This window comes from Tursiops truncatus, chromosome X, assembly GCF_011762595.2.
Source record: "Tursiops truncatus isolate mTurTru1 chromosome X, mTurTru1.mat.Y, whole genome shotgun sequence".
Lineage (NCBI taxonomy): Eukaryota > Metazoa > Chordata > Mammalia > Artiodactyla > Delphinidae > Tursiops > Tursiops truncatus.
The window spans coordinates 69,451,640-69,464,355 of NC_047055.1; the positions used below are offsets into that span (position 1 = coordinate 69,451,640).

Below are 12,716 nucleotides of genomic sequence, written 5' to 3' on the forward strand. Positions count from 1 at the left end.
AAAAATCGACAGTAACACAATAATAGTAGGGGACTTTAACACCCCACTTACATCAATGGACAGATCATCCAGGCAGAAAATCAATAAGGAAACACAAGCCTTAAATAACACATTAAACCAAATGGACTAAATTGATATTTATAGAGCATTCCATCCGAAAGCAGTAGAATACACATTCCTTTCAAATGCACATGGATCATTCCTTGGTTTTTTTTTCAAGTGTTTGTTTGTTTGTCTGTTTATACATTCTTCTCTATATCCACAGTAGATCTGTCTCCTGAAATACTTCCAAATGAACTAAAATTAAATGTGTGCTTTTACATTTCCTGTGGAAATCAAGTGGAGAAGTCTTTGGAAATAGCCCAAATTTCACCAATTCCCTAAAAGCCTTCCCAAGGATCAAAGAAACTGCAGGGAAAAATAAACACAAACAAACAAATAATTTTTTTAAGTGGCAAATAGTTTCATTCTAACCACTCACTCAGATTCCATAGGTCTCTTCTCTAAATGGGCTAATCATAACACAAATACCAATAACCACAACACCTAAAACAAAGACCCAAGATAGTTCATTCCTAAGGGAGTGGAGACAACAGTTTGCTTGCATCTGTATTTGCTCTAGAACTAGCAGCTAGATAAGAGAGCAGGCACCACAGTCATAGTGGTTCTATGCATTTCTACTTGAAGAACTATAACATTATGTCACTTATAGTTTCCAGGCAAATGCGACAGCTGTGGCAAGTACCTCCACCCCCACCTTCCTCAATGGACATTTTCCTGCAAATTAGGTGAAAATCACATTGAACTGTGTTTTAAACACGTTAGAGGAACTTGATAAGACAGGAGAAATGCTTTAGAAAGCAAGAACGGGGCAAGCACAGATTCAAGGGGACCACTTCCCAGGAAGTTACAGCTTAATCTCCAGAACTTAGGCAGTGGTTGGGAGTCCCCTTCAGATGCAGAATGACCTCAGAGAAGAAATGTCCAGCGAAGAAAGGAGGGCGCTGCCTACACAGAGGTTTCTGCCAGGTTCTAAATTCAGTGCCTAGAAGTAACACAAATGTGTGAATTGGGCCAGGTTAAAGGGAAAAAGGAGTAGAAAGGGGTGTGGAAAATGTACCCTTTTTAACGGTACTTAAAAATATGTATTTTTAAAAGTACCTGTGAATGAAAACTTTGCCTGCCATAACAGTAAACAAAGGATGTTGCAGCCATCAAGCCACTACAGCCACTGCCCCTAATGGTGAGCCCTGAGGGAACTCAGGATGGAGAAAAACTGGGCTGCCCACTGCCAAGCCCTCAGTCGCTGCAGCCACCTTCAACGGTGCACCCAATGGTTAGGGAACTCTGGATGCGAAAGAACTGGATACTGGCCCTAAATAGCTAAGGTGCATATCAAAGGAATGGTTTCAGTGAGCCCAGACTGTTGCATCTTCCCATACATAGAAAAGCGCTAAATTCATTAACTTGAGATATCTGGTTTTCTTCAATTAATGGTAATCTTTTGATTGTCTGGTATTTGTTGCAAAACTCCATATATATCCTGGCTCCTCCCTTACCTCTTCAGAACAGTCCCTCAGAGCTATCTGAGAGGTTGTCTTCCGGGCTTGAAGTCCTCAGAAAGACCACCAAATAAAACATACTTTTCTCAACTTTTAGGTTGTGCAGTTTTTTTTCAGTTGACATACACTATGCAGAAACTGCTAGTTTTCTACCCCATATCCAAACTCCCTTCCTTAGCAATAGAACCCAATTTTTATTAAGGGCAGAAATGGCCCACTTAGGCTGGAAGACTACTTCCCAGGCTTCCTTGCAACTAACTATGGTCATCTGACTACATTCTGGGCAATAAGACTTACTGGCAGAGAAGAGGAAAAGAGTGGCTGATGGGAGAACCAAAAGTATCTGCCCCCTTCACTAGCCTCAAGGAACCCACACACAGTGAGAGATGGGTGCATAACACAAGTCATGGTGTGTGTTATATTCTATTGTGTACAAAACGCTATAGGGATACAAAGTGGGAATTATTCACTCTAATGTTGAAGGTGTTTTCCTAATGTTACATAAGCAAATGGATTTCAGAGCAATGCCTAGTGACCAGCTGTGTGACTTTCAGCAAATACACCACCTCTCTGAGCCTGAGTTTTCTCATGTTTTAATGGAAAAATAAATCCCACCTTGCAGAACTACTGTGGGGATTCAGTGAGGTTACCTGTTTAAAGCAAACAGTAGGGAGCCAATCATATGGCAAATAATCCAAATCTGGCATCCCCCTTTCCAGTTGTTTCTCTTAGAGAACTAAAGCCTGTGGTGCAGAGCCAAAGAGATTGCTGCTGAGAAGGATGGGGTCTGATAACCTGTTTAAGTGCTTTCACTCCCAGAACAATTTGATAAACCATTCGCTTGCACAGGGATCTTAGTTTCTGCCCTCTGACTGAAAGCAGATCTTATTTGGAAAAGTGGGAATTTCTTAACCATGAATAGAATAGTTATTTATTAATATGATGTTGCTCATGCCCACTGAGATACTGGAGATGTTCCCTCCCCACCACCATGCCAACCACACCCAGTGGGGACCAGGGAGTGGGGAGCTAGGAAGAAGGGCATTTAAGAGCTCTTAGTCTGTTTTTATGTGTTTGGCAAGTGTCCCACACACTTTATTGTCTTGGTTTATGAGGCAAACTTGGCCAGGAAGATAACCCATGACCTTCAGGAAACTGGATGATAAGGGAATAAAAACAGATTGTTCAGCATGGAGTAAGGTCTCTTTATCTGTAGTTCTCCTCCTCCACCAACAAATTATAGGCATGTTCTCCTAGAAAAAAAATACACAGGACCTTCCTCCAGGACTGCCCAGTATGAGATTGAAGAATCCAGCAGGGACCAATCAGGCCTCAAGTGAACAACAACCCATTTTTATACATAACACTGTAACCATCCTAAACCAACTTTCAACTGCCAATTTCAGGCTCTTATATATCAGATCAAAAACATTATCATGGGGACTTCCCTGGTGGCACAGTGGTTAAGAATCTGCCTGCCAATGCAGGGGACACGGGTTTGATCCCTGGTCCGGGAAGATCCCACATGCCATGGAGCAACTAAGCCCGTGCAGCACAACTACTGAGCCTGTGCTCTAGAGCCCACAAGCCACAACTACTGAAGCCCACGCGCCTAGAGCCTGTGCTCCGCAACAAGAGAAGCTACCAAAACGAGAAGCCTGCGTACCGCAACGAATAGTAGCCCCCACTCGCCGCCAACTAGAGAAAGCCCGCACATAGCAACAAAGACCCAACGCAGCCAAATAAATAAATTAAATAAGTAAATTAAAAAAAAAACATCATGGTACCACCTAGACAGTGCAAAAAAGTGAAAATATTAATTCTATTGACAAGAGGTGTGGGATTTATAAATTTAATATATTTATATTAAATATTTAAATTAAATTTATAAATTTAATATATTTGAGAAAAACAAAGGCACTTATTAGGGGTGTTAAAAGTGGCAGATCTTTAGTCTTAGTGGTATGTTTAGCTCGTTAACTGTATTTCCAACTGTGAATACAACTACAAAATTAAAGAGCATATATGAAATGTTGGGAAGATAACATCAGAGATTGTGGATAAATGACAAGGTATTATTTGAGACTATAATATATTTCAGCTGTTGGGTTTATAGTCCTCACCTTATAGCAGATATGTCTATTTGGGGGTGTGCTAAACTTTCACACAAGCTTTAAGGAATGTCTGTGTGGATTACCTGCAATCCAGCTTCTTCCATAGCCACGTCCAATCGTGTCCTACACGGTGGGATTTAGCCAAGGCAGCACAGATCCAGGTGGAGTCTCACCAGCAAGTGCCAAAACCAAGCATGCGTGGAGTCAAATAGAATCAGCCCGGAAGTCAGGTCAAAATGGGGCCCAAGTCCACAAGCCCAGGAAGCCTTGAGGGTGTCAAGAAGAGTTAGGAAGTCACTCCTGCCAGACTGGCTGCTGGGACTGAGAACAGAGGGAGGACGCCTCCTCACAATAGATCTGAACAAACCTCCATGAGCAAACACAAGAGTCTCCACTAATTTAAAGAAGCAGAAATAAGTCAGTGCCTAATGTACAGAATAGGTTGCTCCAGAAATTCCTTATTTGAAAAAATTGAGAAATTTGAACTACGATTTAGACTGGTCTGATCTGGAAATCCCTAGTTAAGAAAACACAAATTTTCTTCATAGCTAATTCTAGAGCAGTGTTGTCCAAGAGAAATATCATGCAAGCCACATGTAAAACCAAATGAAATTAATTTTAATAATAAATTTCTCCTAACCCAAGATATCTGAAGTATTATCATTTCAAAATGTAATCAATATAAAAATTATTAGTGACATAGTTTATATTACATTTGTCATACGAAGTCTTCAAACTCCAGCGTACTTTTTACACTTACAGCACATCTGAATATGAATGCGAAATTTTCATTGCAAATACTTAACTGTATTTAGATCATACAATTTATAGCTTAAAAAACTGATTCACATACACAAATTGTTTCTAATATACTTAAAAGTTTCCCAGTAAATGAACTGAGTATTAGTTCCTAGCACTGCAGGAAAAAAACCAACAATAAATGGCCTTACTTTCCAGAAAAAGCACAGGGGCAACAAATGCATGACCTCTACCTCATGCTTTTGCCTTCCAGATCTTATGTAGGTGCAAGTGATTGGTGGAATCTAAATTACATCTAGAACTTGAACTGCAAGGCAGGCTGGGGAAGTTTTAGTCTTCTCGGTATAGGAAGACCCTAAAAAAGAGGTTGGAATATATATTGAGGCCAATGCACCATGTGCCCATGATGTTCATTGCAACAGCATTTACGACAGCAATCACTAAATAGAAAATAGACTAAATGCACAAAAGTAAAGGGCTAGTAAAATAAAGCGTACTCTATCCAGGTAATGAAATAACATGGTCATTTTGGGGTTTGTTTTAAATATTTATTTTATTTATTTATTTGGTTGTGCCAGGTCTTAGTTGCGGCAGGCGGGCTCCTTAGTTGTGGCATGCATGTGGGATCTAGGTCCTTGACCAGGGATCGAACCCATGCCCCCTGCATTGGGAGCGCAGAGGCTTAACCATTGCGCCACGAGGGAAGTCCCACATGGTCATTTTTGAAGGACATTTTATCAATGAAGTGAAAAATCTTACAATATGTCACTTACCAAAATAAAGTCTGAACAAAGAGCAGTACATTCAATCTGATCCCACTTTTAGGGACAACTAGGGAAATTTAAATATGACCTATGTATTATTTTTGCAGGTATGATAATGGTACTGTGATTATGTCGGAGAATGTCTTTGTTCTTAAGAAATGAATGCTTTAGTGTTGTGAATTTTTTAAATTACTTTCAAATAATTCAGAATAAAAGCAGAGAGAGAATGTTAACTAGGAAATGATGCATGATGGAAATCTAGGAAAATGATATATGGGCATTCATTGTACTACTCTTTTAACTTTTCTGCTAGCTAAAAATTACTCAAAATAAGAACTGGGAGAGAAAAATGCTGGGGAACAGTGGCTAGTTTTATTTATTTGCAAGGCTGTTCAGAGTTCAGGCTATTTCCTTTGCCAGCACCACATCTTTAAAAATGTGTGCTCTCAGAATGCATGTATACAATGTTGTCATCTCCAGTAACCCAATATGGCTTTAGGCTGCTCTTTCTTTTAATGTGTTTTGAGAAACTACAACTGTTCCAGAGAACATCTGTATCTCTCTTTCTCTCTCTCCCCCTCCCTCCCTCTCCCTCTCCCCTCCCTCTCCCTCTCCCTCTCCCTCTCCCTCTCCCTCTCTCTCTCTCTCTCTCACACACACACACACACACACACACACACACACGAAATAATTAAATCAGTGATGTCAAATGCATGGCACATATGCCACCAGAATCCCTACCAAGCAATGGCAGTCATCACTAACTGATCAACGTACTCTTTCCTGCCAAACCTCATTATACATCAGAATCCTGCTAAACACAGCTCTCCAGGTAACTTTGATTAATGCATGGGAGCTGGCATGTGAGATTAAACCTTTGCCACACATTTATTAAATAGTCTACTTTAGCAAAACCTTAAAAAGCTATGATTGTCCTGAGTGTCTCTGAGGTGGCTACGAAAGAAAGAGCTCAAAACCTGGAGCCAAAGACCTGAACTCAAATCCATCTTCTGCCTCTTACTCCTTGAACCTTGGGAAAATCTATTAAAGTTCTTTGGCCCTCAGTTTCCCCATCTGTAATGAAACCTTCCTCACAGGGGTATAAGGTAGTTGAAATGAAATAACGGACACTTTGTAAATGCCAAAGACATTTACATATGAAGAGTGGCATCAGGAAAAATGGAAAACTCACTATTGGAAAAGCCATTGCTGGAGTATTGATTGTAATTCAGAATGGAGGATGAGTTCTAAGGGCCTAAAGTGTTTCTTTTCTTTTTTTTAAGCCAATCCAGAAACAGGGCAAATTCTGAGTGCTCCTTCTCAGTATCCTTTGCTGGTTCTTCATTTCTAACTTATGAAAGGGCTCAGTCGTCAGATATTTTTTGCCGTTCGCACCATAGGTGACGTCCTCTAATCTCATGACTTTTAAGCACAATTCATATGCCGTTGACTCTCAAATTTTAAAAGTGTACCAAGATGTTAAAAAGGGAGTTTAGGGCTTCCCTGGTGGCGCAGTGGTTGAGAGTTCGCCTGCCGATGCAGGGGACACAGGTTCGTGCCCCGGTCCGGGAAGATCCCACATGCCGCGGAGCGGCTAGGCCCGTGAGCCATGGCCACTGAGCTTGCGTGTCTGGAGCCTGTGTTCCGCGACGGGAGAGGCCGCAACAGTGAGAGGCCCATGTATCGCAAAACAAAAAAAGCGGGGGGGAGTTTAGACCACGGTTTCAACACAATAGATATCAAATACTAAAGTAAGGGGCTGATGCAAATCAATATTTTCAAAGTGGTTATCTAAGAACAGTTTAACTTGGACCCCTCACTGTAATCAATGCCATAAAATGGTCCCATTACCGGAGATTGAAGGGAGGGAGAATTTGTAAAAGGTTTTCTTTGAAGAAAGCTGTGCTGTGAATAGCTCCTCTCCCTGGAGAATGGAAAGGACGGGGGAAGACCCCTCAGCTCAGACCTAGTGATAGGAGATAACTCAGAGAGCTGATATGCGTTCCCTGTAGTTTGAAGAAAGGGCGTGGGGAGAGCTGCTTAATTAACTGGAGTCTGACCCCCCACCCCAACTGGGGAATCTAAAGGTGAGAGGTTGCTAAAGCAGTGGGTTGCAGCAGAGAAGAGATTCCCCTGGGAATAGCCAAGGCACAGGGTATATACTTCCTGTGGACAGGAGGTGAGCCACACAGGAGAGTCAGCAAGAGCCTTATCATCCTAGCTCAAGTGTTTTGCCTGGTGGGGTGATGGGACTGTAAATGAGAAAGCTTGCGTGGAATGAGCTGCGGGAAAACCCACGGCAGCTGGAGGAATAGGATGCATCACCCACACCAGTGGAGTTGCCAAAAGAGAAGCCACAGCAGTGGAGCCTCCACAGAATCTACAAAAGAACCAAGGAAGACACAGCATTAAATATTAGTCAGCCCCAGAGAAAGTTAAAATCATGTTAGGACAGTCCCAGTCAAGTAAGAACTTTCTGATCTCTTTCCCCTCTACCCTCCTAGTGGAGTGTTGACACCAACTCTGGAGCAGCTGAAACCATAGCTAATGAGATGATGAGCAAGAAAGGGAAAAAAGCCAGCCATAACTTCTTCCCCAGTGGGGGTAACTAACCTGCTAAGGTAGAGGAAGTTGGAAGCAGAAGAAACATGACCTTTTAATGAAGATGTAAGTATTAAGTAACAAACTGAACTGGACATTCTTGTTTCTGAATCAAGTGTCTGGGTTCCTACTTAAGGAGAACCATGGGACTTTCTGATACCTAAGAGTGACCAGAAAAATCATGATGCCTGCCAGAGTTTTCACCCAATGGCAGGGAAAACTGTTCCTCCACTGAATCAATGTTAAAGGGACATTAGGAAACAAAATTAAAATTGCATTCCAATTGATTCCCAGAGCTGTGCTTCTTCGCAATACTTGTTATAGCAGTATAATATGCATCTCAGAATTATCATATCCAAATACAAATTCTTGATTTGTATTCCATCTCCCAGACCTATTCTTCCTACAGTCTTTCCATCTCGTTAAAACAGAACTCCATCATTCCTCTTGATCAGGCCAAAATCCTTGAAGTCATCCTTGAATCCTTTCTTTCTTTAACATCCTAGATCCGAACTATCGGCAAATCCTACAAGATCTACTTTCAGAAGTTATTCTGAATCCAACCACTTTTTACCACCACCTGACCTAAACCACAATTGTGTCTCCCTTTGCTGTTTATTCTCATCTCCCTACATTCTACTCTCAACACAGCAGCCCAAAGTGACCCTTGTAAATCATGTAAGATCTTCTCAAAAGCCTTCAAAGCCTTCATTTTTAACTTAGAATAAAAGCCAGTGTTCTTAGAATGCCTACATGATCTAGCCCTTAATCTTTTTCAAACCTCATCTCCTACCACGCCCTCTTTGCTTGCCACGATCTGACCACACTGAGATCCTTGCTTTTCCTCAAACTTGCTAAACACTCCTCCACCTCAAGACCTTTACACTTGCTGTTCTTTCTGCCGGAAATTCTCTTCCCCTTGTAGATTTCTGCTCAAATATCACCTTATCAGAAAGGCCTCTCTTGATTGCCTAATATAAATAGCAACTCCATCTTCCCCTTCTCCCCCACTCCCTTCTCTCCTACTCCTGATCTCCCTATCCTCCTCCTTTACTATAGTTATGCCCATGTCACTTAGAGCCACCTGAAATACTATGCATTTATTTGCTTGTTTATTGTCTGCCTTCCTCTACCAGCATGTCAACAACCCAAGGCTAGGACTTAGCTTGGTCCACAGTTGTGAGCACTCAATATATTTTGAGTAAATGAATAATTTATATTGAAGTACTTATAAGAGATCCTAAGTTATAATCATTTTATATTTAAAAAACTCTTCCATGGTCCCTTATAATATTTGGAAACAAATTCTGAAAATGGAGGAGAGCTGGGTCCCCTCAGCCTCCTCCTGACTCCTTTCAGGCCTACCCTCCCCTGATCCCATCTCTCAACAAGAACACATCCCCGGTTCTCACATTAGAAGACCTTCCAGGAAGTCAGACAGGGGTGGACGGAGCCCATGGGGTCTCTCCTTGGCAACCATGGTTGCACATCAAGTCTTCACTCTGACACATGCAGGTACCAGGGCCAGATCTGGGGTTCTCCAGGCCTCTGTTCTGACCGCCAGACAAGAATGTCTGTCTCTTTTAATTTGACTTAACCTCTGTTTAATTACTAACTTGGCAGTTTCTGCTCTCTCTGCTTAGCTGCTTGTCAAGTATATGGCACTTTTGATAATTTAAGGGTTAGAATTTAGTCTGTTTTTGTAAATGAAAATCAGCCTGGAGCCAGAGTTTCCCTTTTATTCAGCAAGACGAAACAGACAGCACATGAAAGGCAGGCACACTATAATTTTGTCTTTTCTGATACATTAAAAGCAGGCCTTTGCATACTGCCTGCTTGCTGTCATCTGGAAACCTCTACTGGGCCTGTAACTATGAAGTCTAGTGCTTTCATATGATTAGTTGTTTTTTTTCTTTCTTTCCGTGTCCAGCTTGGTTGGAAAAATTACACAGCAATGTCAGGAGACCACAATGAGAGGCAGCCTGGGGGATGCCCAGAGAGCTTGGGGACTAGGAGCTGGAGCCTAGGTTTCAGGACTGTCTCCACAGCCTCTGGGTTCAGTAACTTGAATGTTTATCTAACATAGTTTTAGGTGGATTGATGAATTCTATAACACTTGTTCATTCAAACCAACATTTATTTGGCACATCACAGATATCAGGGACAGGAGTTATACAAGTGAGAAGATATGATCCCTTTCCCCAGGGAGCACTCAGTCTAATGAATAGATAAATTAGGAAAAGAGACAATCTCAGTCTTGTTATAATCAAGGTGTGCAGAAAGCAACCTGGGAGCCTGGTGATAAAAGGGAGTCAGTCTACTTGAAGGATGAGTAGGTATTTACCAGGATTCAGTATGTGGGCTCAGGACAGACATGACAGCCCATGCAAAGGCCTGAGATAGCCTGTGCTGAACAGAAAAAGGAAAACTGGGCTTCCCTGGTGGCACAGTAGTTTAGAATCCGCCTGCCAATGCAGGAGACGTGGGTTCCAGCCCTGGTCCGGGAAGATCCCACATGCCACGGAGCAACAAAGCCCGTGCACCACAACCATTGAGCCTGCGCTGTAGAGCCCACGAGCCACAACTACTGAAGCCTATGTGCCTAGAGCCCGTGCTCCGCAACAAGAGAAGCCACCGCAGTGAGAAACCCGCACACCAGAAAGAAGAGCAGCCCCCACTCGACACAACTAGAGAAAGCCCGCACACAGCAACGAAGACCCAACGCAGCCAAAAATAAATAAATTAATTAATTAATTAATTAAGTTTATCAAAAAGAAAAAGGAAAGTTCACTGTAGGCTATGTGTGAGGGGGGAGCAAAGCTGAGGAGAGTGTGGAGGCAGGGGGATAAGAGGAAAAGCAAAGAAAGTGAGGTTTGACCCTTTAGGTTAAGGACCAATGGTGAGGTTACAGAAAAACTTGAGGTCATGTGGTAAAATGGGCATGATAGAAGTAATAGTTAACAATTATTGGGCACTTATGACCATGTTCTGAGTACTTTCCACTTAAACCTACAGCGTTCAGAGATGCTAAGTTACTTGCCCAAGATGATTCGGCTGAGAAAAGGTGAAGATCGGAATTTAAAAGCAATCTGCAGATTCCAGAGCCTAACCCTTAACCATCACACTACCTTGCCAGAAGTTTGCAACTATTAAATGAGCTAATGGATATGAAAGTACATGGCACACTGTAAAGTTCTGTCCAAATGTAGCACTGGTGTTTTGGGGGTTTGTTTTTTTAATAAATTTATTTATTTATTTTTGGCTGTGTTGGGTCTTTGTTGCTGCACGCAGGATTTCTCTAGCTGCGGCGAGCGGGGGCTACTCTTCGTTGTGGTGTGCGGACTTCTCATTGCGGTGCCTTCTCTTGTTGTGGAGCACGGGCCCTAGGTGCGTGGTCTTCAGTAATTGTGGCACGTGGGCTCAGTAGTTGTGGCTCACGGGCTCTAGAGCACAGGCTCAGTAGTTGCGGTGCATGGGCTTAGTTGCTCCGCGGCATGTGGGATCTTCCCGGACCAGGGCTCAAACCCGTGACCCCTGCATTGGCAGGCAGATTCTTAACCACTGAGCCACGAGGGAAGTCCCTACACTGGTGTTTATTAGTTTTGTTACAAGGATGCCCAACATAGGAGGTCTTTCTTCATTGATATTTGACAGTGTAACCCTGAGCATTTTCTCCCAGGCTCAGAATGGCAAGCAAGAAAGGCTGTGAGAGTCAGAGATCACTCCGGATGAAAGGAAAGGAAGTCTGGGCTTTCATGAGTCACACTGGGGGGATGGAAGAATGATAAAAATCAAATGAAGGAGCCCTTCTGAAAGCTTAGCCTTTGCTGGCACCTACTAGTGCCCATGACAGATGTGCCAGCTTCATGGAGAATTATCCCCTGGAGGATAAATGCCCCAGGGCAGTTGTACATGTGAAGGGGATGGTGGGGGGAGGAGGGGAAGAGTTGCAACTGGTCTAACAGGCTGGGAGACCTGAGAGGCTGCCGTGCATCTGTGGAAAAATAAAACTTCAGCCTGGAATTCACTAATCATAACCATTACTTAGCACCACCTATGGGCATGCACTGCACTGCACTGAGGGTGTCACACACCTTCTCCGGAAACAGCAGGAGCCCCAACCCCACCAGCTCAGCAAAATGTAATTCTCTTTGTTTTAGAGATGCAGATAGCTCTAGGAGATTACTTGATTGGACCAGGGTCGCATAACTAACTAGTAGCTAGCAATCCTAATTTAGGATCAAAGTTGAATTTAATTCATACTCTTTTTTTTACAGCACCAGGACTCTTCCAAAAGACATACATTCAAGGCTTAATTCTCCCAATTATTATGTCTGTGATCCTGGCCCTCTCAATTCATTACTGGGAGTTTTGTGTTGACTGATTGAAGAGTTGATTTTCCTGCCTCATTCCAGAAGAGGTTTACACCTTAAATCCTTACCTGCAATACGGGGAGAAACCCCTCCCAGTGTGTTTGTAGAGATTCGGAAAAAGGGATTAGGTCTGGAACACCAATAACAACATAACTATCTTTAAAACCTGAAGACCTGCTACCTCATAAAATGTATCTTTGAACTTCATGACTCCAAATAGAAAGGGGAATTCTAAGTTGCCCCCCCGAAATGTTTCCAAACTTATTGATATGGAAACCACTGTCCTAAGGTCACGTGTCAGTTAACATTCACATCCTGAAAAATTCTCTTCACCCTGTGTGCCCAAAGAAAGACCTAGAAAACTCATTGTCTAGAGCTCAGTTGAAATTTAAAGGAAACAAAGATACTAGATTGAACCATGTGAAATTACCATTACCAAAGGGGTTCGACATAATGCAGGTCTTCGACATAATTAATGCAGGTCTTCAAAAAGACAGTACCATTATCACTGCAGAATGATTGGGCAAGCCCATCCTGGGCCAA

The 12,716-nt window shown here is 42.5% G+C and overlaps 1 long non-coding RNA gene across 4 annotated transcripts in view; it reads right to left on the reverse strand.

Annotated features, from left to right (window-relative positions):
- LOC141277624 (uncharacterized) overlaps window positions 1-12,716 on the reverse strand; it is a 95,857-nt gene that overhangs the window by 68,898 nt on the left and 14,243 nt on the right. For 2 of the 4 annotated variants that reach the window (XR_012329312.1, XR_012329311.1), the window contains exon 3: window positions 2,501-3,942. The exons of 1 other annotated variant lie outside the window; for it this stretch is intronic. This is a non-coding gene — a long non-coding RNA (uncharacterized lncRNA). Of the gene's footprint in view, window positions 1-2,500; window positions 3,943-12,716 lie in introns of those variants that run through there. One more of the 4 variants, XR_012329309.1, reaches the window with a different exon arrangement.